The following is a 27,430-nucleotide window of genomic DNA, read 5'->3' on the forward strand; positions in this document are numbered from 1 at the left end:
ATGGTGGACACTGATGGTCTCTGTATTATATGGCAGGCACTGTGATGCCCTCTGTGGTTTATGGTGGTATGCCCATATACCTCTGTGGTATATGGTGGTCTCTGCATTATATTGAGGTCACTGAGATGTTCTCTTCATCATATGGTGGTCACTAAAATGCTCTCTGTATTGTCTGGCGATCACAAACATGCTTTCAGTGGTGTATGGCAGTCACTAAAATGCTATCCGTATTGTATGGTAGTCATTAAAAATGCTCATATTATTGCCTGGTGGTCAATAAAATATACTCTGTATTGTCTGGCTGTCACTAAAATTCTCTCTGTATTCTCTGGCACTCATTAAAATGCTCTATGTATTGTCTGGCAGTCACAAAGATCGCAGATGGAATGAGCGATTGTTACACTACTGCAGATGATTAGTTTACTGAGACCTCTGCGCATGCATCAAATTAGCAGTGAAAAGTTGCATGGATCTGCACCATTAGGTGAACATGAGTAGTAACTTGTTAGCAGGAAATGGCCTGTAACTAGATGGGGAGTACCATACAACTCCTTTTCATAGAGTTATTAAGGGTGTGTTATTTTTTTTCACAGTTGGAGAGTCAGCATGGGGGGTGCTAACATCTATCTTGCCTCCAGGCAACTGAAATTAAGTTATGCCACTGCACTGTCATGATAGCACGGGATTGGCTTCCCATGGTAGGTGCTCTCTGTTAATTACAGGTCCGGATCGGCTGTCCCAGGGGGAGAAAATACTTCCCCTTTGGACTGTCTGTCCAGCTATGATTAGCTGTGGGTGCTTCCAATGGGAAGCCACTGCTACGCTGTCCCAGTGGGTGGTGAATTTATAAACTCTATAGGATGCGCGCTCTGCACTTGTCAAAGTGGTCAGGTGACTACGGAAGTTAAGGGGATGGAAGATTCAAACTGACCAGTGGCAGATTTTACCTAGGGGCTGCAGTCCTGCAGAGCACGCAAGTGCAGAGCGTGCATCCTATAGAGGTTATAAGGGGGATTGGTTGCTATGGGCAAATTCACCACTTCTCCACTCTTTAAAAGGCTTGATGCTGTACATTTCCTCTTAAGGACAGCGCCAGAATCAAGAACAGTGTAGGACCTACAGTACGGAGGAGACCGGAGAGAGCAAGCAGGGAAAAGTGGCCACTGGTCCCTACAAGTGGAAACCTGATTCCAGACGCGAAGTTCCCTGACATACAGTCAGGTGCATAAATATTGGGACATTGACAGAATTTTCATATTTTGGCCTCTATTCACCACCACAATGGCTTTGAAATGAAACAAACAAGATGTGCTTTAACTACAGGCTTTCAGATTTAATTTGAGGGTAATTACATCCAAATCATGTGCACGGTGTAGGAATTACAATGGTTTCTATATGTGCCTCCCACTTTTTAAGGGGCCAAAAGTAATCGGACAAACTAAACAATCTTAAATCTAACTTTCACTTTTTAATACTTTGTTGCAAATCCTTTGCAGGCAATTACAGCCTGAAGTCTGGAAAGCATAGACATCACCAGATGCTGGGTTTCATGCCTTGTGATGCTCTGCCAGGCCTCTACTGCAAATGTCTTCAGTTCCTGCTTGTTCTTGGGGCATTTTCCCTTCAATTTTGCCTTCATCAAGTGAAATGCATGCTCAATCGGATTCAGGTCAGGGGATTGACTTGGCCATTGCATAACATGCCACTTTTTAGCTTTAAAAAACTCTTTGGTTGCTTTTGCAGTATGCTTCGGGTCCTTGTCCATCTGCACTGTGAAGCACTGTCCAATGACTGGATATGAGCATATAATATTGCCTGGAACACTTCAGAATTCATTCTGCTGCTTTTGTCAGCAGTCACATCATCAATAAATACAAGGGAACCAGTTCCATTGGCAGCCATACATGCCCACACCATGACACTACCACCACCATGCTTCACTGATGAGGTGGTATGTTTTGGATCATGAGCAGTTCCTTTCCTTCTCCATAATCTTCTCTTCCCATCACTCTGATACATGTTGATCTTTGTCTCATCTGTCCTTAGGATGTTGTTCTGGAACTGTAATGGCTTTTTTAGATGTTGTTTGGTAAACTTTAATCTGGTCTTCCTGTTTTTATGGCTCACCAATGGTTTACATCTTGTGGTGAACCCTCTATATTCACTCTTGTGAAGTCTTCTCTTGATTGTTGACTTTGATACATATACACCTACCTCCTGGAGAGTGTTCTTGATATGTCCAACTGTTGTGAAGGGGTTTTTCTTCACCAGGGAAATAATTCTTCTGTCATCCACCACAGTTGTTTTCCGTGGTCTTCTGGGTCTTTTTTTGCTGCTAAGCTCTCCGGTGCATTCTTTCTTTTTAAGAATGTTCCAAACAGTTGATTTGGCCACAACTAATGTTTTTGCTATCTCTCTCATGGGTTTGTTTTGATTTTTCAGCCTAATGATGGCTTGCTTCACTGATAGTGACAGCTCTTTGGATCTCATATTGAGAGTCGACAGCAACTGATTCCAAATGCAAATGTCACACCTAGAATCAACTCCAGACCTTTTACCTGCTTAATTGATAATAAAATAACGAGGGAATAGCCCACACCTGTCCATGAAATAGCTTTTGAGTTAATAGTCCCATTACTTTTGGTCCCTTAATAAGTGGGAGGCACAGATAGAAACCGTTGTAATTCCTACACCGTTCACCTGATTTGGATGTAATTACCCTCAAATTAAATATGAAAGTCTGCAGTTAAAGCACATCTTGTTTGTTTCATTTCAAGCCATTGTGGTGGTGAATAGAGGCCAAAATATGCAAATTCTGTCAATGTTCCAATATTTATGCACCTGACTGTATATTGCGCAGGGCAAGGGCTATACTCTAAAAATATTTTTTGATTTACAATAAATATATCAATCATTTAGAAGGGTTAGGCAGAAAGATATTATATTTAATACAAAGAAAAGATAATGTATGTAAGATGAATAACTGTAAAGAAATAATCCATTATAAATATACAAATACATTGACTTTCTTCAGATTATTGAAATACTAGATATATTAGGTGTATTTTTTATTTTGCACTGTTAGCTCATATTTTTTACTTGGATATTGTGTTTTACAGTTTACTCTGTCTGATCTCCTTAGATATCAAAGAATTTATTTTAAATGTTTGCCTCTGATCTGGCGGAGAAAAGATGATATTCCCTTTTCTGGCACTGGTATCTTGCTTATCACAACGTCTGTGCTTGAAGCTACTTCGTTACAAATGTATCTTTGACTTATGTCAAATGAACAAAACATGGAGTTGGCTATACGCCTTTTAGTAGCAGAGTAGGTTCTGAAGGTCAGACCCTTAAAACGCTAGACCCTCTATAATGTTAAGAATGTGTTATATAGAGCCGAGCTGAGACAAGAAAATCTTCATCCATTTTAAAGTTAAATTTTTCCATAGAAGAAAAATGTTTCATAATGTTCATACTGGAAAATTACTGTACTTTCTTATTGTGGTCAAGTGTTTATTTACAATAAATTATCCATTAACTTATCATAAAGTATCTCCTTTTACATATTATTATTATTATTATCATTTATTTACGTGGCACCACAAGTGTTCTGCAGTGCCTTACAAAGTACATAAACAAATAGGTTGACCAATGACTTACATTACAATGCAATACAATACAGGATATGAATAATATACATTGCTACATTCGGGACCATAACACCCAGAGAAGCAATAGAGCAAAGCAACCAAGTGTTAGGTGCCCGAGTGGGGAGTAAGAAGTAGATGAAAGTAGAGAACGGAGAAGCACAAGAGGGTAGAGGGCCCTGCTCGCAAGAGCTTGCATTGTAAAGCATATCATTGTTACCAAATGTTCCAAACTCAGGGGACTATGTATTAAGGCAGAAATATTTTGATACAATCCTTCCTGCATTTTGCATACTGGTGGCATTTTTCTACAGCCGTTTACAGGAAGAACATTATTATTATTATTATTATTATTATTATTATTATTATTATTATCCTTTATTTATATGACGCCACAATTGTTCCTCAGCGCCTTACAAAGTACATAAACAAATAAGTGAATAAGAAACCAGTGACTTCTAGTACAATGCAGGACAAGGACAAGGCTTATATACCTTGCTGCATTAGTGATCATAACACTCAAATAAGCAGCAGGGCTTCAGCAAGCAAGTGTTAGGTGCCCTTGTGGGGAGTGAGGTTTAGACATACTTGCCTACCCTCCCGATTTGGTCTGGAGCCTCCCAAAAAGCGGGTGCAGCCCCCAGCCTCCCAGGAAGGCAGACAAGTCTCCCGTAAGGTGCCGACCCCTCCTGCCCCCCCCAGCGATGAATGAGAATACCCGGCAGCAGGGGGGGCCTCTGATGTGATTCATGCCAAATCGTGTCATTTTGGCTCCGCCCCCTGCTTGATTATCGGCATTGTGTAGCGGGGACGGGGCCAAAATGATGCGAGCGTGTGACCACGCCCCCACTCCGTCCACAACAGCCAGCCACGCCCCCCTATTTTGCCGATCTGGCTGTCCCCTCCCGGTAGGGGCAGCCAGAGTGTCGGCATGTCTGGGTTTAGATTACAGTGTAAGTAGAGGGCCCTGCTTGTGAGAGCTTACATACACTCTATCTCACTAGTAGATATACTAAACTTTGGAGAGAGACTGCAGACTGCTCCCATATTTTAATTCTATCAGCCAGGTGTAGACCAAATCAGCAGTTGTTCTTGTCTGAAGAGGAAGTCATATCATTGGATGTGAGGTATATGCAATCATGTGTTCATCTCTATGGCCTGGAGTGACTGCTGCTTCCTTCATTCTCAATGGGATAAGCGTTGCTATCTACTAGTGGTAGTCCAACCCATTTAAGCCTGCAGCATCTGTTAGCTATGCAATTGGGACTTCATTTGTTCTTTTTATTTTCTATTTTATTATCTGCAAAAAAGCAAATATGATTATACAGGCTCCTGAGAGATGCAAACCCAATATAGTAGTTATTTAGACATTTCTGTTTATATAATGTTACATCTTGCTGTAAATGTGGAAGTTCAAATGAAAATGCTAATTGCCAGTTGCTTTCAAAGCCTCACCTCTGGCATTCGTGTAGAAAGAAACGGGAGTTTTTTTTTTTTTTTTTGTTACAAACAACTATAGCTTTAATCCACCAAATAAACTGAAGAAGGCTCATTCACAACTACTGTATGTAGAATAGCACATCTTCAGTGTAAATGCTCCTTTGTGACGTCAAGCTCCCGTTCTAACCCAAATGCCTTTGATTAGATGACAATTCCATGGCTGTAGATGCCAAAATGGAATTTTCTAATGAGAGTGGTTGGGCTGGTCATGTGTGTCTTTCTAAGATAAGGCACACAAAGGCTTTTGCAAGTGAAAGATGCAAATTTGCCTTCCAGGATGGGATTATGTACATGGGCTGGTACAGAAGTCACATTTAGGGAAGTGGGGTTTTTTTTACTAGCAGGTTCACAGTAATTTTCCTACTGCAGTACCTGATTTTTACACCTTCTCAAAGGACATGTAAACCACCTCACATCCTATACCTGTAATGGGACACATTTTGTACCTTCTAGTGGCAAGGCACATTGATATGTATTATGTACATATGATCTATGTAATAAAAAAACAAATGTTTCAGTGACATGTGTAATAAGGACAGTCCCAATATTCAGAATAATTTAAGATGTAAATAAGGTTAAACTGAACAGTCATTTAGAAAAAATCGGCAGAATAGTAGATCGGATTTTGGGCATGACTTTTTTTTACAATTTTCCTGCACCTTCTACAGAGAATCTTCAGGCTCCCTTACATTGACGCATCCAATTTTATAGGGACAGTTTCAAATATTGGACAGTGCGTGTGTACATAGAAATACTAGAGCCGGGAAAAGGAAAAACAAAAGAAGAAAAAGGGCGCTGGATTATATGCTATATAAAATTCATTGGTCTGTTTGCTTGTCTGTCTGGTTATGCATTCGGACACCCCTGCACCGATTGGGATGAAACCAATGCGAGGTGGTCCAGTTGGTTCCTGGCCAGGTTTAAGGGGCTTAGGGTATCAGTCAGACCTCCCGTTGGTGTACGCTGGGAAGATCTTTGACCCGGGCAGCCTGTTCTGAGACTTCTTCTGGATGGATTTTTATAAAAACTTCACAGAGTGGCAGCATTGGATCCCAGAAGACACACTAGGGGGTTGAGGTCTCAGTCAAACTTCCCATTAGTGAACACTGGACATAACTTTGACCTGGGGATGTTTGGCAGAGCTTTAACCAGGGGAGCCTGTTCTGGGCTTTCCACTGGATGGATTTGATTTAAAACTTCACAGAGGTGTGTCAATTGGTCTTGGATACCTATTGGAGTGGCTGGGGTCCCAGTCGAATCTCACGGTGGAGTGCGCCATGCAGACCTTTGACCCAGGGAGCTTGTTCTGTGCCTTCCACTGGATGGATTTGTACGACATCACATAATAAAACGTAATCATTTAAAGATCAATCCCTGCACCGATAGGGAGGAAACCAATGTGAGGTGGTCCAGTTGGATCCTGGCCAAGTTTTTTGGGGGTTGGGGCCCTGGTTGGACCTCCCGTTGGTGTACGCTGGGCAGAACTTTAGCCAGGGGAGCCTGTTCTGGGCCTTCCACTGGATGTATATGGATGAAAACTTCACTGAGGGGTTGCAATTTGTCTGGGATGCCTGTCAATTGATCTGGTATGCTTACCTTATTAAACTTGAAGATTAGGTCCCGGTCGGACATCCTGTTGATGTACTGTACGCTGGGCACAACACTGACCTGGAAAGCCTGCTCTGGGCTTTCCCCTGGATGTATTTGGATGAAAATTTCACAGAGGGGTGGCAATTGGTCTGGGAACTTAATAACTTGAAGTCTTAAACCCAGGCAATGCCAGATACTTCAGCTAGTATATTATAAACAATAAAAGTACAAATATATTTGAGACCAAAACAACACTTTGTAAAAGTTTCAAATTATTATAGCCTATATACTGTATATACTCCCAAATAATTTGTGGCCACAGAACTCAGAAAATTATAAACATATAAAGTCAAATATGCTGGGTGTGGTACAACTTGTTAACATTCAGTATGTTGACTGGGTCTGATATTTTGCAGTCCAAATGTCGACAAGGTCAATAGTTTGACAACCACTGGAGACATGGTTAAAATTTTGACATGTTCCAAATTACGACATTTGCCATATCTACACAAAAATGTCAATGTGGGTTTCTTTTGCTGATTTTAGCCTAAGATTAACCCCTATTCCTAACCCTAATCCTATCCCGAAAATAAACCATAATTCTAAAAACCATGAAAAAACATATTTCAACAACAATATGCTATGGAAAGTCAATTACAGTGTGAAATGTGGAAAGTTACAATCCAAAGCCAGATGACGTAGAGAAAGCCAAGGAATTGACGTAAGCGTAGAGCAGCACATGTACTATTTTATACATGGGAAGAGTTTGGCAAAAGATGTGGAGCAAGCAGCATATCGAGATGGTGGTCTCATGAGAAGAATCAATCTAAGACGTGTATTATTTAACACCAAGTTATGTGAATGCAGCAGTATGAGTGACTAAATTGACAAAATGACAAAATTATGTCTATTTCTCAGCAATTATTGTTTTTAGGAGTGCAAGTAGATAATGTAGGAGTAAAAGTAGATGATGTAAAAATCACTACAGCAAGGCTACAAACCTTAACTCCTGAGTTTGACTTCCTAGTTATGGCATTGGAAGCAAACACAGCCAAGATAACCACAGACAGAGTCTAGACAAACTTAGGGCCTGATTCAGAGCTGAACGCTCTGACCAGAGCGCTCGCTCTGAATCAGGGCCATCCCAGCAAAATTTGGAGTGGCCTCCTGTCCGCTCGCATAGCTGTGGGTGACCACCCACAGCTTATGCGAGCAGCCAAAAAGATGGTCGTGATGGTCAAATACCATCGCGACCATCGGGCTTGCAACGAGACCCTGCAGTAGGGTCTCACTTCCGCAAGCCCAGGAGTGATTTTGGCTCTATCAGAGCCAAAATCACTCCCACTGACATCATTACTGATGTCAGTGGGGCCGGACTCAGATGGTAGGCGTTCCCAGTCACGCCCCTGGCATGCCCACCAAAGGGGGCATGCTGTCAATCAACATCGACAGCACGCCCCCTTTGGTGCGAGACCCGGAGCGACGGAGAGCCCGTCACTATCCGGGTCTCGCGCATGCGCACGACGGAGCTCCCTCCATCGTGCGCATGCGCAGTGGGGCAACATCGACCTGTTTGCGAGCGTCCTTTGCTCGCGAATGGGTCTGAATGGCCCCTTTACTACAGTTCCAAGAGCTTGTGTCATTTAAGTTGACCACTGAGAGTACTGCATAATACAAAAGAGCTAGAAACTCTGAAAAATTCAAGATCAAGTGCTACAAATGTCATAAGATGGGTCACAAAGCATTTGAGTGCAAGAAAAAGAATGTGAATTCTATGCAAAGTAAGAAATGCAATGACAAAGATGACTCAGACATGAGTTTTAGAGATAGCTGCAGAAAAGATTGTTGGTATATCGATTCAGGTGCAACAATCAATTTCAGCTGCACTGAGAATGGTTCACCCCGTTGACTGCATGTGTTCCTATCAAGTGCTTGCTGCTTCAAGAGTTGAGAAAATTAAAGCCCAATTCAAAATTAAGACCAGAATAAAGGAAAAAACAAAAAAATCTTATAGCCATCATTTTCCTACAGCAAAGGGGTCAAATAGTTTACTTCACTGAAGGAAAGTACATTGTACAGAATAGTAAAGGGACTGTAATGGCAACATGCACCTGGTATCAGCAATTGTACATCCTTGATTTACACTATTGTTACGCGATGTGTGAGAACTGTATAATAGGAAAACAAAGTCATTAGCCATTTTGCAAGTCAGCAAACAGAGCTGCAGCACTACTTGAGCATGTGTAGTCAATACTCAATAAGTGGATACAGATACTTTGTGATGTTCATAGATTACTTCCCAAGAATGGCATACATATGCTACATCAGAGAAAAGTCTGAAATAGTGAAGAAGATTACAGACTACAAAAGACTTGTAGAGAATAAAGTTGGGGACAAACTCAAAGCCCTGAGATCTGAATATGGTGCAGAAAATCTAAACAGAGAGGTGGATTTATTTCGGAAAGAATATGAAATAGAACATCAATTGACCATCGCCTACACTCCTGAACAACCTGGTAAGTGAGCATACATCTACACACTAGTGGAGAAAGTAAGATGTATGTTAAAGGATGCAGGCCTAGACAAGCTATTTTGGGTGTATGCCATGCCCACAGCCATTTACCTAAAGAACCATTCTCCCACAGTTGCCCTAAAAGACAAAACACCTAGTGAAGTGTGGCTGAAGAGGAAACTAAGGCCCTCATTCAGAGCCGTTCGCTATTTGCGTTCGTTCGTTCGTTCAAAAACAAGGGGTGGCTATGCAAATGATCCGTTCGCACATTGCAGTCTGTTCACACCTCTAAGTCTGAATGAGCGAGCAAAACATACGCTCGTTTATTTCTTAAAAACGCCCCCTGGCCGCTCACACCATATGTCATGTCCGCTATTTATTAGATTAATCGAGTACATCGTACAGCGTATGAACTGCTCGCTATTCTTGTGGTTGGTTTTTTCAACCGCTATTTTGCGAGCAGTTCTGAGTTAAAAAAAACCAAGTGACGTGGTCATTGACGCTGCTTTATTAATTATGCACACCCATAAAACGCCCGTTTTGACCTTTAAGCACGCCTGCGAACGGATCTCCACTCCCCGTTTTCAAGCACCTTCCCCTGTTACCACCCACATACGCCTCATTCTGTCACTCCAAATAGCAGGCACTCACTATATAGCGTACAAATGATTTTCAGCCACACCGACTGGTTGGCGCATGCGTACTAAAAACCGTACGCATGCACAGATGTGCGAACATCGCTCGGAACGTGCGTACTGCCGCTAGCGAGTGGCTCTGAATGAGGGCCTAAGTGTAAAAAATCTCAGAACTTTTAGAAGTACTGTCTGTGTACACATTCTAAAGGAAAGAAGACACGCTGGATTCAAAATCCATAAAGTGCATCATGCTTGGCTATTGCCGTGAAAGTAAAGGCTACAGATTATGGAATCTAAGTACCAAAAATCTTGTCAAGTCTAGAGATGTCATATTCAAAGAAACAGCACAAATTTCAGAAAAGCTGAAATTCGAAACTTAACAAGTATGTGTCACTAGATATGCCATCACCTGGAGACATATCTGAACCAGTGACTACAAACGTATATATTTAACACAGAAATTGACTCCTGCAAGATCAAATATTGGGAAACTTCTTAAGATATATGATGAGGAATTCAAAAATATTGCATTAAGTCAACCTCAAGACGTCAAGAAGCCAAAGTCACGATCTGACTGATGTAAGTGGAAGTCCAAAGTAAGAATAGAGACTTTGTTAGATTCAAAAGTCACACGTGTGGAAGACAAGAATCGTGAGTTACAGCAGTCCTCAGTTTGTGATTTAAGAGACTATTGATATAGTCCATACTGTCAATGAGAGTAATATTGCTGATATTTACCAAGAAGAGTGGACTAAAGTAATTTCAAATGTTGATGCTTTCTTGTCTTGTTTATGTTTTCTAGGTTGCTACAAGGAAGATTTGAGTAAATCTTCATGTAACATGGGGAAGCTTGTAGAGAGGGGGGTGTTGAAGATGCAGAGTGCTACTATGCAGACTCCATATTGGATCTAACAGGGAGGCTTCACTCCCTAACTAAGATGCCGCCAAACCAAGTACTTGTCATGTGCCATCTTGTCACTGCGTTAGAGCACCACAGTGGAAGACAGCTGTCCTCCTTAGCTCTGTGAAAGATGCGATTACCAATCCATCTTCCAGAGACACTGCACCACTACCTGCATACAGACACCAGCCGGTGAGCTGAATACCAACCTGCTCCTCTCAAGTTCCACTCCATAACTGTAAGTATGGCTGTACTGCAACTGCAATCAATAAACCACCCAACTGGTTAAGCATCTGTGATGTTTGTTGTCTCAGGGCATCTGCTGGTGTACACACTAACTCTGCCATACCACCTGTACACACATACCGTTGACACATATTCCAACAATAAGCATCCCTTACTGACTATGGATTAGCTGCATGAGTGCCCCTACAGTACTATTAAACCAGTTAATTTTGCCAAACAATATTTTGAAATTAAATTATTAGGGAATTACATGGAAAGTCCCTGCTTTTTAGGAGGGTACAAAGCATTATTCTCCTCTCAAAGGCATAGAATTGTTGCATTTGTACAGATGTGTCCTCATCTAGATTCACCTAGTGTTTTTGTGCCATATGTGACTTACACACTGCGCTAAGGATATCTATTCCCATGCTTAAAGTAATTTTCACAAATGTTGAAATTACAGTATTTGCATGGTAGCTGCACACAAAACTGCTCAGTGTACCAGGCACAGTAGCTTAGAATTTTTGTCACAAAGGAATTGGTATAAAGTCTTTGATTAAGCAAAATGATATGAGGTGGGAGGCATGGTAGGATCGCTCATACCAGAAGCCTTTGCCTTAGTATGCACATTTGCAATTTAGTGTTGGTACTTAAGCATCTGATTCAGAGTTGTACGCTGTTAGCATGGCTGCTTCGCCAAAGGATGCTAACATATGCTAATGCAGCAGGAGGCATCTGGTGTAAATAGATGCCTCCTTCATGCTTGCGTGATCCGCAGCTGTGTCTCAGGATGCAGCCATCAGATCACTTACGAGACCAGGGGATTGTCTACTGCTCTGAATCAGGCCCAAGTGTGCTAACTTTTATAAAACTTGCTCTTTCATTTTGGCGTCTATGCCAAGGGGTTGGGCACGGGTTGCCGGCGTTCGGAATCCCGGCAGCCAGAATCCTGACGCCGGAATCCCGTCAGGGTTAGGATACTGACACCTGATGGTAAATATCTCAAAACCCTCCCCCTCTCTCTAAACTTCACTACCCACTACCTTACCTTGACCATCACGACCATCAACCTGGTCGGTCGCTAAAGCTGTTGGTGGTAACCCACAGCTTAGCTGGCGACCAGGAGGCCGCACTTCAAAAGAGAAGCGGCCGCCCACATTCAGAATGAGCGCCTCTGAATGAGGGCCTTTGTCTCTACTCTTCTTTTTGGTTTATTTCTACCAATGAATATTTGCAAAAATTTTATTTTTCTGTCCACCATTTCTCACTGTATACGCCTCTACAGTATGTACAATTACTGGCTGTATCGTTGTGATTTAAATAATCTCTTTATTCATTTGTAATTCACCTGACACTTTCTTTATACATGGAATGTCATAAGGTGTTTCAGTAAAAATATTTACAAAACATAAACTAATATACTTGATATTTAGAAATTGCCGGTCTTATAAAAATCCTTTTCTTTTTTTTGCTTTACTGAAGTAAATACCCCATTATGGGCCTAAATTTGAGTGGGACGCTGCAGCGTCTGTTTGTGCATATTTTGACGATATTACTTTCGTGATTTTATGCAAATACCGGTACAAGGCCTTCCCTGGTGTACATCCGTGTGTCTGAACATGCCAGGACTGAGATGCCCACTTTGAGAGTATTTAGATGATCGAAAAACAATTGTTGCATCTTCAAATGCCATCAGTCTGACCAGTGCAGTTTCAGGATGGCAGTGAACCCTTTGCTGTACTGCCGCCCCTCTCGCTCCCCCCCCCCCCCTCTTTTCCTGCAGACCTCCGGAGCCGGGCAGTTTGTGTCCGGTGACGTTGGAGGATTCCGCCCTGTACGGAGGCACTGGCTGCACCACCCTCCCTACGGCCCTGACTCTCACCATCTGTCGTACCATCAGTCGCACCATTAAAACTTGTACCAGCCCCATGTTTGGTGCTCATTGTTCATCAGAGTATGGCTTCCAATGTGAGCGATTGTGCGTCTAAGTTTGCAGTTTAGTGACATGCCCACAACACTCCCATAGCACGTCTATAAGCTGCATCATCTCCATGTGTTTGCATAGCTACCTCCCAGTCACCACCCAGAATCGCCCAATACACTTTCAAGACATTTCTGCACCTCAATCCCAACTGCAACTCAGTGCGCGGTAATCTCCGGACACATGCGCAGTGCGACTTCAGTGGCAAATGCAGATTTCTAGAGGGATATTTCCAAATGCTTGATATTAGATTTTAGAGTGAGTGTGACCAGTCCATGAAGAGGGATTAGTTAGCACTTATCCAGTTGTAATATGTGTTATACAAAGTGTAGTGTATGTAATAAATCCACCATATACAGGACCAGCGATCACAGTAAGCCATTAGATTTGGCGGTAGGTCCATCCTGCCTGAGTTGAATGTTATTATTTCAGATGTGGGCAACATTCCAGAGCATTGGAGCAAGTCAGGGAGTCTGGGGGAGCAGCAGAAGAACTAGCACTGCCCTGGACATATAAGTGCCCATTGGATTCCTTGTGCACTAGATAGTGTATGTTATACAGTATTAATAATTATCCCTATAGACAGGGGCAGATTGGGAAATGCCGTGCCCGCAAGCCACTCCCCCAATTTTCATCATGCTGGGGGCATGTCCACTGCTCCAGGAGATGATAGCCATGCCCACAGTCCCTCTCTCCAGTGAATAAGCACAGCAAGCATGTGAATGAGTATATTCTTACCTATATGATTTCTCTGCAATGAGGAAACCTCTGAAGAAATTGATACTCCCAGGACAGGCAGTGTCTTGAGTCGGTACTATTCATGCAGGAGATCACATGGTCTGGAGCCGCCTGTTTGTGCTGTAATAAAGCTAATGTCATCACCATGCAACAGAGGTTCAACCAGGTAGTAACTTAAGTTTTGGGGTAGGACAAAATGTGAGTTTTCCATATCAAACAATTTTTTATTAATAAAATAGATTTGCTCATTTTGTGCCATTTGCATCAGTAATATGGTTTCATAAGAATTGTTGTCTTAATGAAGATTACTGTCCCTCAGTCTTTTCTTCTAATAGTACCAGTGGTCCTACCATCCTCTCTGTGTGTGTCTACTGCACCATCGTCTTGGGTATCCCCAATGCCATCATCCAGTGTTTCCCCAGTTCCATCATCCTGCATCTTTCCAGCACCAACCTCCTGCCCTAGCACATAATAGCCTCCCTCTCCCACACAGATCATACTCCATTAGCACAGAATAGCCTCCCTCCCCACATACAGCTCTCCCCCTTAACACATATAACCCCCCCAGACAGATTATCATCTCCTCTTACCACAGAATTACCCCTCCCCACAGACAGATCATCATCAACCCTAATAGAGAAGATCCCACCTCCCCCTCAGACAGATCATCATCTCCCCTTAGCAATAAATAGCTCCCTCCGCCACAGACAGATCATCTCCCCTTATTACAGAATAACCCCCCCTTCAGATCATCATTAATTCCCCCCACCCCAGACATTCCCCCCTGAGACAGATCTCTCCTATCAGCCACTTTAAAAAAAAAGACTTGACTCCTGCATGCTGCAGGTGCTGATGGAAGTCTCCCAGGAAGCCAGCCAGCCCAGCCCTGTTTGTCTCCACTGCACTGTGGCTTCCCCGGGCCTCTCATGATTTTAACTAAACCCATGTCTGCATAAGTCTCCCAGGCAGCCAGCCCTGATTGTCTCCTCTCCACACTGCTCCTTCCCCAGGCTGTGAAGTTAAACCTTAATTTCACACTTCAGTGGAGTGGAGAGGAGAGGACCCGTTCCTGAGCTCTCTTCCTCCAAGGTGCTGGTGCGTGACGTATGACGTAGCTCCCTTCTGTAAAAAGGCAAAGCCTCTTCTCGCGATAGAGGCGGGCTGCAGGGATCTGACAGCCGGGCTCCCTGTCATGCTGAAAAAAAAAATGACAGCTGGCTGACACAATTTCGGGGGAGAGGCTACAGGTGAGAAGTGGCCCAACAGAACAATCACCCCACCAGGATTTTCCCCACTAAAGGTAAGGGCCAATCTGCCCCTGCCTATAGATGGTCTATAGCAGTGCACCCCTAACAGTGCATGTTTTGCAGATTTCCTAGTTGGTGCACAGGTGTATTTATTACTGGCTGACACATATTAAAAAGATTCACAGGTGGTGCTATTTTTTAATTTGTGATACTGAGAAGAACATGCAGCACCAGCAGAATTTTATTATATTACTATTTCTATTGTGGTCATGGTGTGGTCTGAGCACTGCTCCACAAATCAAAGTATAGACTACCAATCAGTAAATGCCTTCCCTGCCCGTGACTCCTCCCACAGACCAAGACTAATATATGCCCTTCAGCAAACACTGCCCTAAAAAAAATTTCCACAAAAAATAAGTTGATTTGTTGTAATCATTCTGTCCCCCTGTCCTGGAATGTCAGATAAAACTCTTTGAGTTCTTGAGGAATTCCCGAGGAGTTACCCACCATCCCTAGGACCTCCAACTTCCCCAATGAAGTGAGCTGGAAGGGGTTGTGATGACACATTTTATGTGAAACTGCATAATTGAAGCTGTTCCCCCTACATACTGCTACTAATCACAGCATTTTCCAATGAGGGCAGGTCTGTAATGAATCACATCGCCATGACTCACAGCTGTCCCTGGACCTCCCCTCTTAGATCTCCCATAGGTGAGCAGCAAAATGTAGGTAAGTATGTTTGTAATCTAAGACTACCTGTACAAATCTAGAATCAAAACACTACCTTATAGGATTTCGCATTGTGTCTCAGCAGTTTTTAGCTTATTAAATCATAAATACTGTAGTAAATGAAGGTGCAACGAGTTCTTGCTACATGTACAGTAATATTTCTCTTCAAACATGGATTACGGGTAATAAGTAATGCAAGTGTCACACTCTATTTTGAGAGCTGCAGTCACAAGGAGTTAGCACGCAGCGCATGGGGAAAGTGTTGCTGCTGCAGGCAGAGCTCAGGCATGCTGCTCATGGAAGAGAGAGGCTGGAAATATAGGAAATAAATCTGTACCATTGCATTTGCAAGATGAGGATTTAAAGAATTATGGAACTCCAGGGAAATGAAAAATGCTAAACAAAAATGTATCAGTCATTTAAAACATATGGTTTGGTAGCAATTTTATGCATATGTAAAAAAAATAATAGGAAGGAGTATAGATGAGGCATCTTGTTTTATTGTACACTATTAAACAGAGCAAAGAAAAAAAATGAGCATAGAGGAATTACCTTCTCCCCATCTACAAACCTATTTAGCAAGCATTTCAAACAAAAAGATTTATTTATTTTTGTTATCTGTACTTTACCTGTGCATAGAAAACAGACATTGAAATATCAGGTAACATAATTACCTACAACAGTATGTAGAGATTGCCTGTAATTAATTTAACATTTGTAGCAAGAGAGAAAAAAAAGTCTTATTAATAAAATAATTTTTACTTTGATATATTATTTTTTATGTTAACTAATTTCAATTTGCTATTTTCTTTATTTTATTTGAAATTTAAACTGGTAGCCCAAGTCTGGGCTTCCGGTGCATGTACAGCTGGGTCCCGCATGCCCATGGGAACCTGGACTGGGACTGGCGGGCAGAGGGTTATCATGGGTGTGGAGTCTATGTGTGTGCATGTGTGTGGGAAGGGGGGGGCTTTCTACTGACGCTAATGGGAAGGAACAATCCTCCTAACATCTGTACAGTGCTGGAGGGGAAAGAGACGCTTTGTCTGTCAGGCAGCCAGAGAGAGCTGTGAGGGCCTCCCTCCAGCTTTTAACTGTGCCTGTGCTAGACTGAAAGTGTAGCTTATATTATAGATTGTCCTCCAAAAGTCCAAACTCCTACAGACATCTCTTTCTTACTCATCTCTTTCATGATGGGCTTTTGAACTTTATCATCGCTATGAAGTTCTATGTTTATTGAGTGCACTAATAGTGTACATTTTTTATTTGAATAACTCCTTTCTAATAATGTGTAAATCCTATAGTTGGACAAATTGGTCAGTACTGAAAAAGGACATTCATTTTAAAAAGGACACATTTTAAACCCTGGAATTGTCCACTGAAAAGTAGGGACAGTTTACAACTATGACATACTGTATGGACTGGCTTTGGTACAAGTTATGTTTCTTGGACTTATTTGAAGTCAATGTCCAAAACTGATTTGAATTGATGGTGACTTTTTTGTTTTGGGCAATTACTCTTATTTTGGCAGCAATATTGGCTAAATAATCTGTAAGAGTGACAAATTAGAAGAAATAGATGACATAATAGCATCACCCCCAAAAGTGGCCTACCTAGAATAAAAAAATGTCATGAGAATTACACCTACAGTAGCACTTAGACAACAATGGTGTTACTGGGCAACTACCCTATAATAATTATGTACAATATAGGTGTCTCACCTCAGGAGCTAAATACTGTATCCACAGTAAAGATAGTGCCAGCTTCACATAAAGTAAGCAGTTATGTCATCAGGTCACAGATCTCGCCTCCCTCTGACTCTGTGTCCTTGTACCCAGTATGTATAGTAGAGAGTGAATAAAGTGCCAGAGCGCACTGCTATTTTACCCCACCTCCCCAAACACACACAGATACTCAATCTAAGCTGTTTCCAGTTACATAAAAACAAATATCACAGTTTACTCAATAATCATTTGGCAAAATCCATCCTGTAACCAGAAACAATTGGGTAATGCATCAAAAAACAATGAAACATATCAACATTTATCAAAAGTATTCCAGTCCACATGCTTTTAGGAAAACACACTGAATTTGTGATGTTAGTCCCTTTGTTGTCACATCAGCAACATTATCTTCACTTGCCACAAAGGAGACTTTGATAGATTTCCTTTCCTCTAACTCTAGGATGCAATGATGTCATGGTGCTTTGTGCTGTAGGACAAGTCTATTTATTGTACCTCTGTAGTCACACTCTATGTTAATGGTTTCATCCTGTTCCAGAAGTTCCAATTCAAATAGTAGGTATCAGGCTTCCTAGGATGACTGTAAGTGCCATATACTCCACCTCAGTGGTGGATAGGACAACAGTGGGTTGCTTCCCATGATTAATGGCAAACTCACTCAGCTTATTGCATGTGTAATGTCAGGATAAGTTCCAATACTTTCATACAAGAGGCTCCCAACAGCCTTTGTCAATGGGAGTATTTACTGGCTTTGCATTAAACATTACATACTAGTTAAGTACTGAATCAATATATCCTTGTTGATCAACTGAGATGTTCCTTTATTAAATATTTGCAAGATTCTTAATCCTAATAGGTGATGTGTAGGCCCTAAGTCTTTAAAGTTGAAATTCTGCTCTACCAGATGCTTGACACACCCACAAATATATTAAACAGTCTCTGCTCTGTTGTTTTGTGGTATAGATAGTGATCAGTCTCTGAATGTACAAAGTCCAGTTGCAAAAGTACTGCATCCAACTTATTGTACCAGGAGCAGTCGCTCTGCTTCAGACGGTAGGATGCGTTCTTTAATCAGACTTTTTCTTTGAATATATCATTATCATAATGTTTAGGAGGATTCACATAAATGTATTCATCTAAATCTCCATTCATGAAGGCTGAATCAAAATCTAACTGGTACATCAATAAATGACACATAGCAGAAATGGCTATCACTGAACACAGTGTAATTTTACCTTGCCACAGGTGAGAAGACTTCACTGTAGTCAATCTCAGATTTCTCCACATATCTTTTAGCAACAAGACAAACTTTGTAATGAGCCACAATTACGTATACATTTAACAGAAGACAGAAGACCCACCTGTTCTTGATTGTCTTGCGGTTACTCAGCGTGTTTACAAGAGTCCACATATTATATACAATGATGCCTTTGATTTGTCTATTGCTGACTCCCATTTTTCCCAGTCACTGCTTGATTTTGCCTCTTGGATATCTGTTTGGGGTTCACAGAAAGCTATATTTGCAAACTCCTCATGATATCTCTTGGGGGCGCTTTTCTTTATTTGTTCTTACAGAACTCCTTTTTTACAAGTGGCTATCCACACTGGCAGTCTCCAATTCAAACATGCTTCCAGCTGTAGCCATATCCAGCTAAACAAACTTATGCTGTGATTCTTGTTTGAGCCTCACATTAGGTAGCGCTGTTTAGGGAGGCCAATCCTGCCTTATTTTTTCAATCCCAGGATTCCAGATTGAAATCTCACAGTTTTTTCCCTAAATTCTGGCCTCCCACCGATCCTGATGCCAGGATTGGCTTTCCAATGGCTGTTTCACAGAACACTACATCCCAGGACTTTATAAGTTTTATTTGTAATGTCCCACAATCTGTGTCCCTTACTCTCTTGACAGTATCTAAGCAAAATACACTCCATTGACTCGGGATCCAGCTTGCATCTTTGTTTTGGAATGTGCACATAAGCTTTGTATCTAAACACTTTGAGATGATTGATATTTGGCTTGCTTCAAAACCACGTATCCCGTGGTGTTTTACCTTTTACATAAACAGTTGGTGCACAACTCTTTAAGTATACTTCCGTAGACACCTCTTCTGCTCAAAAACACTTTTCCAGGCTTGCGTCACTCAGCATAGTCTACTCTCTCTCTCCACAATTGTCCGGTTTGCACAATCACTGATACCATTTGTTCTGGCATGTACGAAATAATTAACTGGTGTTCAATGCCATATTTTTTTTACAGATATTTACATTTTTGTTTTCATCCCTGCCTCTGTCAGATCTCAGATTTTTCATTTCTGAACCTTTTGAGTTTCCACCAGACTTTGTACTCTGCTATTTTGTCCATTTCTTCACTCTAGGCTTTGTGTCATATGTGTGTCATACTCATGAAATCATTGATGATAATGAGGATATATCCGTATCCAATTATAGATTTTAATTCTATTGTGCCACACACATCTATATGCACCAATGCCAATGGTGCATCAGCTCTTGTTGCTGACTTTGGAATGGGACAGCAGGTATTTTTACTCATTATAGAGCTCTCACATGCAGGTCTGTAAGTACAGTATCACTCATAACTATTCCTGTCACCATTCAAGAAGCTTTTGAATGTTATCATAACCCAGGATGCATATCCACCTGTGCCATAGTTCCATAGACTAACTTGTCTCAGAGGCCATCTTCGCACAACACTCCTACTTGCAGGCTGTTGCTATCACAGTCCATCTGTTATTTTGCACAACATACTTGCCCTAGAATTTGTTCTTGAAGTCTTTATATTCTAGGAAGCTTATAGCAGTGAGGTTTGTCCCCAAATCTTGTACGAATAACAAATCTTGGATATCTGTGGCTATAGTTTCACCTTTTATTTTCAGGTGCTCCGGGATTGTCCCAACTTCTATGGCTGTAAGTACTCTGTCTCCAATCCCTCTGACTGTTATAGGGTCACATGTACTCAGAAATGCAAACCATTCTTGATTACAACTGATTTTCCTTGTATCTCCTGAGCCAATAGACCAGCAGTCCTTCCTGCAACTGTCTATTACATTTAAAGCTGACTCCTTTTGTTCATCATCTTCCTTTTGTTGTGCACCACTTGCATCTCCCAGTCAATAGTCAGAGGGGGCAATCCAATTGTTTAGCCAGCATTTTTTTAAGGCTCCTAATGGAGCAATTCAATTGTTGCTCCATCTGAGCACAATAGCCATCGGCGGCAGAATTTCTGCTTGCACCCCCTGGGTAACCCACAGTTATGCAAGTAACCCACAGTTATGGCGTCCTAACCAGGACTTTAAATGGGAAGTTATTTTATGTGACTAAGTCCAGTCTAATAGGATGTGAAGAAGGCAATAATTTATGAGTGGCCTGAACAACTGAATTGAAAAACTGGGCACTCATTAATTATCGCTGCCCATGCAACAATTTAATTGCCTCCAGAGGCATTATGTGTTATGACACACATGAGTGATTATATAAGACCCCTAGAGCCATGCTACAGTAGTCTTCTGCCTATAACTACTTCCCTTTCCCAAAGAGAAGATGCTGTCACCAGAACTGGGATGCCACCAGGTCTTAAACTCAGGCCAGTAGGGGCTTATACAATCAATGGGTGATAACAGGAGTATTGGCTGGAGCAGATATGAACTGGATAACCCCAGGCTATTGTGATCACAGGTGATAAAGTAGTGGCAGGGATTAACCACAGAGCAGGACTGAGGCTGTGGTAGTTTATAGATGGTATGTGCAGCCAAAACAAAGGCAGGAACAAGGTTCAAAAAACAAGGCTGAGGTCACTAGGCACTGCAGGTATATTCAGAGCACACATAAGGAGATACCTGGACTCAGGATTTCAGGAACAGGACCAGGCACCAGGATTCCAGACACCAGGACATAAAGCTATAACCAGCAGGGAGGATAAGCCCTCCTTTTCTTTTAACAGAAGCAGGAGCAAATCAGTGCTTCTGCTGCAGCTTTTATCAGTATATCCCACCTTGTGACATGTGAAACTAGAGGTAAGTGGTTCGGCTGCTGTGAAATCCAAAAACACCTGAACTTGGGGCTTCCAAGTCGAACCGAATCATGGCTCTTCTTCCAGCAATTCAGGTCACAAAATGAGTCAGAACATCATTATCCCGGAAATGTCAGATCTCTCAGCTTTTGAATTGCATATAAGTCCCTCCCTGTCATATTCCAAATATACTTCTTGTTCCTACTTTTCTTTTAAACTGATTTAATATATCAGTAATGTCTATAGCTTAGAGAAGTCCTTTGTAAACATTGATAGATTCATAAAAGTAAAGTTTGTATTTAAGAAAAAATATAGCAATTGGAATCTCAATCAGGGCACATGATTCCAGATAACACATTCTTAGAGATATACAATCTGCAATACAAACAACTCTATATGAACAAATGTAAACACATATTATAGATCATTGTATACTAGACATTGTGATAGGATCACTGGTAAAGTGGTCTGTGGCAGGTACATTTGTCCCAGATTCCTGTCTTATGTGTTTTAAACCCCCAGGAGAAAGTCTGCAGTGTAGCAGGCTTGAGTCTCGGCTTTTTGAAAAGCCGGTTTGGGACCTGGGGGTTGTGGGTGAGAGGAGAGGGAGGGCTCCACCCACGGCCACTCCAGGTTTTGGGTCTTGCAGCCTGGTAACAGGCTTGTTAGGGTTTCCACCTGAGAGTGGCCAATATAAGCCTAGTTTGTTTAAGGCTGAGTGTCTCACCTGGGAGAGCAGACAGGGAGTTTGCTCAGAGACACTTGAAAACCTATCCGTGAGTGTTGTGCTGTGCCTTTGTTGCTGGTGAGGGCATTAGGCCCTGCCAGGTTCTGGTAGTGAGGGAACCACCTGTAAAGTTAGAGCCCAGCCAGGGCTAGGATTTATGTTTATGGTTTCTTTTTATTGTTTCTGTTTTGCACAATAAAGACTGGCGCCGACCAACTTGTACTTGAATCCAGACTGGCGTACTGTTTCCCTGCTGCTGTGTGTGTAAGAAAGGAGACCTCTACCCAGGAGAGGGACCCCTAATCTGACTGTGTCACAATATGGTGGAGAATGCGGGCACCCACACACACTGAAGTTGCAGCGAGAGGAAAACTTTCCGTTTAAAAATTAAATGACAGACACCCAATTTGTGAGTGTGGAAATAACGCTGTGTCCTTGGAGTCCCATAGAGGAGGCATCAGCCTATGCTCAGAGAGGCAAGGTTCAGCTTCCAACCTACACCCCAGGACAAAATGGAGGACATTATTAAGGCCTTGCTCCAAGCTACAGCAGGTCAGCAGGAAGCTACCAGGGCTCTGCAGGAATCCACCAGGGTGCAACTGTTGGCCTTGGAGACAGCCCAGGGGCAACAACAGGTTGCCATCGAGGAAACCCGCCAGGCCTTAGCGGAAAACAGCCAGGCCATAAAAGAGGTGGTACAGCACCTGGTCGCCCAGCCCAGAGATGTTACTACGGGTCCTCCCACCACCACTCACTCCGTACGAGCCAGTCACTTCCTCCAAAAGATGACTTCGGGTGATGATGCGGAGGCCTATCTCACCGCATTTGAAAGAACGGCCGAAAGGGAGAGTTGGCCCAAGGAGCAGTGGGCAAGTCTGGTGGCACCTTTTTTGTCTGGGGAGCCACAAAAGGCCTATTTCGACTTATGCCTGGCTGATGCCAAGGACTATAAAAAACTAAAACAGGAGAACCTAACTCACTTGGGAGTCACCACCTTCGTTCGTGCCCAACGGGTCCACCGCTGGGAGTTCCATATGGACAAGCCTCCACGTTCGCAGATGCATGACCTCGTCCATCTGTCCTCAAAATGGCTACAGCCCGAGATGCTGATGGGACCACAGATCGTGGAAAGGGTCATGATGGACCGGTACCTGCAATCGTTACCTGCGACTCTGCGCAAGTGGATGAGCCATACGGACCCTAAGTCCGCGGACCAGTTGGTCGAGCTGGTGGAGAGGTACGTGGCGGCTGAGGAGCTGATGAGAATGCCCCACCGAGCCCCAATGGCGCACCAGCGAACTCCCACAGACACTGGTAAGACTGTTCCAGGGGAGAAGGGTGCTGGGCGGTGGAATGTACCTAAGACTGAGGGTATAGAACCTGGAGACAGGCCTGCCAGGCCAAAAAGGTTCTTGCCCCGTAAACGACTAGACATTAATATGACTCAGTGTTTCCGATGTGGTGGCTTCGGCCATATTGCCGCTAATTGTTCACTTACAACTGAACCTATGCAATGTGATACTGCTCATGTCTACCGCAGGGGGTCTTTCTTTGCACAGACAGCCTGTACGGCTGACCGGCAGGCTGAGACTGATAAGCACATGTGTGTACTCACTGTAGATGGCAACCGAGTAGAGGCACTGTTAGACTCTGGTAGCTTGGTGACACTTATAAAAGCTGAGCTGGTGAACCCCTTGAGGCGTAAGGGGAAAACTGTTGGTGTGACCTGCATACATGGGGATACTCGATATTATGTTACTGCCGAGGTGAACATCGAGACACCATGTGGTTCTGCTATAGTTTCTGTGGGTTTGGTGCATGGTCTGATGTACGATGCAATATTGGGGAGAGACTTTACTCACTTCTGGAAGTTGTGGGAAAGCCGTTTTGTTCCAGAAGTGAACAACCCCGATCTATTTGAGAAGGTTGTCGATGTAGAGGAGGAGGGATTTTCTTCTGAGTCAGAGTTATTCCCTTTTTCTACTATGATTGGCGAACTAGAGAATGCGGAGCGTGACGGTGGGCCAGTTGATCATCTGCCTGATTTAGAGGTCAGAAGGTCTTTGCTGTGGAGCAGTTGAAAGACCCTACTTTGGTAAAAGCCAGGGAGAATGTAAAAGTAGTTGATGGTAAACCCGTAGACCCTGATAGTCCTTTGTCCTATCCCCACATGGAAATGTGTCAGGATTTGTTATATCAGGTGACTAAGAAGGGGGAAGATGTTGTGGAACAACTAATAGTTCCCAAAGCCTACAGAAGAACAGTGTTGGATCTGGCCCATGGTCATATAACGGCTGGCCATTTAGGGGTAGAGAAAACCACTAAGTGAATAATGCAGAGGTTTTTCTGGCCCGGGCTTCATAAAGAGGTATCTGACTTTTGCGCATCCTGCCCTGAGTGTCAGTATCATGCTCCCAGGCCACATTTTAAGGGTCCACTAGTTCCATTGCCTATTATAGAGGTGCCGTTTGAAAGAATAGCGATAGATTTGGTTGGACCCTTGATGAAGTCTGCCAGGGGACACCAGTATATACAGGTCATAATGGATTACGCTACCAGGTACCCGGAAGCGATCCCGTTGCGCAATACGTCAACCAAGACCATTGCCAGAGAGCTAGTTCATGTCTTTAGCAGGCTGGGTATACCTAAGGAGATACTAACTGACCAGGGTACACCGTTTATGTCAAAAGTTATGAAAGAGTTATGCCGCCTGTTCAAAATTGAACAGTTAAGAACTTCGGTTTATCACCCCCAAACCGATGGGCTGGTCGAGAGGTTTAACAAGACGTTAAAACATATGCTTAGGAAAGTAGTCGACAAGGATGGTAGGGATTGGGATTACTTATTGCCATATTTATTGTTGGCCATAAGAGAGGTTTCCCAGTCCTCCACCGGGTTTTCACCCTTCAACTTGTTGTATGGGAGACACCCAAGGGGGTTACTAGACATTGCCAAAGAGACATGGGAGAGGCAGTCTAGTCCTTACAAAACAGTGATTGAGCATGTTTCTCAAATGCAGGAGAGAATTGCTGTGGTAGTGCCGATAGTGAGAGAGCACCTGGAACAGGCTCAACAGGCACAGCAGAGAGTATACAACCGCAATGCTCGGTTACGCAGCTTTGCTCCTGGGGACAGAGTGTTAGTGTTGGTTCCCACTGTGGAAAATAAACTTTTGGCTAAATGTCAAGGGCCCTTTGAAATCTTAGAAAGAGTGGGACAGGTCAATTACAAAGTTTACCAGCCGGGGAAAAGAAAGCCGGAACAGATATACCATATAAATCTGTTAAATCCCCTTTAAAGATAGAACGGTACTGTCGGCCATCCGAGCCCCTCCCGTAAATCCAGGGCCCTTAGTTCCTGAAGTGACAGTGGCAAAAACCCTGTCGGCAATTCAACAACAAGAGGACAAGGAGTTTCTGATCAGAAATAGGGTGCTGTTCTCTGACGTACCTGGGAAAACCTCGGTCATTAAACATGACATAATCACTGACCCAGGTTAATCTAAAGCCCTATAGGTTACCAGAAGCACAAAGAGAATCGGTGTCAAAAGAAATTAAAAATATGTTAGAGTTAGGGGTTATGGAAGAATCACATAGTGAATGGTCAAGTCCCATTGTGTTGATTCCAAAGCCCGACGGGAGTGTGCGTTTCTGCAATGACTTCCGAAAGTTGAACAGTGTTTCAAAATTCAATGCCTACCCGATGCCAAGAGTGGATGAACTGATTGAGTGACTAGGGACGGCAAGGTATTTAACCACTCTTGACCTAACCAAAGGGTATTGGCAAGTACCGTTAACCGAGAGCGCCAAACAAAAGACAGCTTTTTCAGCGCCAGAACAAGGAGGGTGAGGAACACCCTATTTTCTATCTAAGCAGAAAGTTGAATGTACATGAGAGAAACTATGCCACAGTGGAGAAGGAGGCGTTGGCCATAAAGTGGGCGTTAGAGGCTCTCAGGCACTACTTGGTTGGAAGAAAGTTCAAATTGATCACTGATCATGCCCCTTTGAAGTGGATGTCCAAAAATAAGGACAGTAATGCGAGAATTATGAGATGGTTCTTGGCGTTACAAACTTAAACATTTTCAGTGGAACACAGGCAAGGAAGCCAGCTGGCCAATGCAGACGCGTTGTCACGCGTTCATTGTTTGGGGGCTTCAGTTGTTCCACCCCACAGGTCGAAACAAAGGGGGGGGATATGTGATAGGATCACTGGTAAAGTGGTCTGTGGCAGGTACATTTGTCCCAGATTCCTGTCTTATGTGTTTTAAACCCCCAGGAGAAAGTCTGCAGTGTAGCAGGCTTGAGTCTCAGCTCTTTGAAAAGCCGGTTTTGGACCTGGGGGTTGTGGGTGAGAGGAGAGTGAGGGCTCCACCCACAGCCACTCCAGGTTTTGGGTCTTGCAGCCTGGTAACAGGCTTGTTAGGGTTTCCACCTGAGAGTGGCCAATATAAGCCTAGTTTGTTTAAGGCTGAGTGTCTCACCTGGGAGAGCAGACAGGGAGTTTGCTCAGAGACACTTGAAAACCTATCCGTGAGTGTTGTGCTGTGCCTTTGTTGCTGGTGAGGGCATTAGGCCCTGCCAGGTTCTGGTAGTGAGGGAACCACCTGTAAAGTTAGAGCCCAGCCAGGGCTAGGATTTATGTTTATGGTTTCTTTTTATTTTTTCTGTTTTGCACAATAAAGACTGGCGCCAACCAGCTTGTACTTGAATCCAGACTGGCGTACTGTTTCCCAGCTGCTGTGAGTGTAAGGAAGGAGATCTCTACCCAGGAGAGGGACCCCTAATCTGACTGTGTCACAACATATACTGTATAGTCTGCAATCTTAATGTATTGCTTAAGAAGCAAATAACACCTAGTGTTCTGCTATATAAATGTATCCGATTGTGTTACATAGATCTGCCCAAGTATATCCTTGTATGACAATATGTGCTTATTATAAGCTAGATTTGATAAATACTGTATACCTCTAGAATGATGTGCCCAACAGTGGCCAAGCCAAGAAACTTAACAATACACAGCCAATGTGCTTTACTCACTCTCCCAATGCACAGTTCCACCTCTTCACTCACTCTCCCAATACACAACCTCTTCTCTTCACTCACTCACCCCAATACACAGCCCCCCTCTTCGCTCACTCTCCCAATACACAGCCTCTTCTCTTCACTCACTCTCCCAATACAAAGCCTCTTCTCTTCACTTACTCTCCCAATATACTGCCCTCTCTCT

This window comes from Taudactylus pleione, unplaced genomic scaffold (genome assembly GCF_031769625.1).
Source record: "Taudactylus pleione unplaced genomic scaffold, aTauple2 ptg000468l, whole genome shotgun sequence".
NCBI lineage: Eukaryota > Metazoa > Chordata > Amphibia > Anura > Myobatrachidae > Taudactylus > Taudactylus pleione.